General features: G+C 36.3%; 1 protein-coding gene across 2 annotated transcripts in view; it reads right to left on the reverse strand.

Moving 5' to 3' along the window:
* LOC109346475 (solute carrier family 35 member F1-like) overlaps window positions 1-1,483 on the reverse strand; it is a 9,580-nt gene that overhangs the window by 959 nt on the left and 7,138 nt on the right. The window lies entirely within an intron of this gene.

Here is a 1,483-nt window from a genome sequence, read left to right on the forward strand (position 1 = left end):
ATAATGTATGTGAGAGAGAACACATCGTGACATAGTGGTGTCCGAATATGACACCCGGATCTCCTAAACCATCTCAAAGGTTTTGGAGTTAACTTGGGTTTTAAGAAACCCAATATTTTTATGTTTGGATGATTTTGAATATATGTGATTGTTGAGGATATATAGTGAATATTGTATGTGAGAGAGAACATATCTTGACATAGTGGTGTCCGAATATGACACCCGGATCTCCTAAACCATCTCAAAGGTTTTGGAGTTAACTTGGGTTTTAAGAAACCCAATATTTTTATGTTTGGATGATTTTGAATATATGTGATTGTTGAGGATATATAGTGAATATTGTATGTGAGAGAGAACATATCTTGACATAGTGGTGTCCGAATATGACACCCGGATCTCCTAAACCATCTCAAAGGTTTTGGAGTTAACTTGGGTTTTAAGAAACCCAATATTTTTATGTTTGGATGTTTGTGAAGATATATGTTTGTGAAGATATATGTTTGTTGAGGAAATGTATTGAATATTGTATGTGTGAGAGAGAACACATCGTGACATAGTGGTGTCCGAATATGACACCCGGATCTCCTAAACCATCTCAAAGGTTTTGGAGTTAACTTGGGTTTTAAGAAACCCAATATTTTTATGTTTGGATGATTTTGAATATATGTGATTGTTGAGGATATATAGTGAATATTGTATGTGAGAGAGAACATATCTTGACATAGTGGTGTCCGAATATGACACCCGGATCTCCTAAACCATCTCAAAGGTTTTGGAGTTAACTTGGGTTTTAAGAAACCCAATATTTTTATGTTTGGATGATTTTGAATATATGTGATTGTTGAGGATATATAGTGAATATTGTATGTGAGAGAGAACATATCTTGACATAGTGGTGTCCGAATATGACACCCGGATCTCCTAAACCATCTCAAAGGTTTTGGAGTTAACTTGGGTTTTAAGAAACCCAATATTTTTATGTTTGGATGTTTGTGAAGATATATGTTTGTGAAGATATATGTTTGTGAAGATATATGTTTGTGAAGATATATGTTTGTTGAGGAAATGTATTGAATATTGTATGTGAGAGAGAACACATCGTGACATAGTGGTGTCCGAATATGACACCCGGATCTCCTAAACCATCTCAAAGGTTTTGGAGTTAACTTGGGTTTTAAGAAACCCAAGATTTTGTATGTTTGAATACTTTGAATATATATGATTGTTGATGAAATATGTTGAATATTGTATATGATGTTATTGGAAACTTTTCTGAGTGCAGGTGTTTGAAAAACCATGTTTAAATGTGTTTCGGTTGTCAAAAAGGGCAAAAATTGGTATTCTGTCCAAGTCCCCTGTTGCTTGGGCGAGCACAGTCTCGCTTGAAGTTTTGGTTCTGGATACCCCTCGCCTGGGCGACAAGTTCTCGCTTGGGCGAGCAAGCCTCGCCCGGGCTAGCACGGGACTCGCTTAGGCGAAAAAA

This window comes from Lupinus angustifolius, chromosome LG04 (assembly GCF_001865875.1).
Source record: "Lupinus angustifolius cultivar Tanjil chromosome LG04, LupAngTanjil_v1.0, whole genome shotgun sequence".
NCBI classification, from domain to species: Eukaryota; Viridiplantae; Streptophyta; class Magnoliopsida; order Fabales; family Fabaceae; genus Lupinus; species Lupinus angustifolius.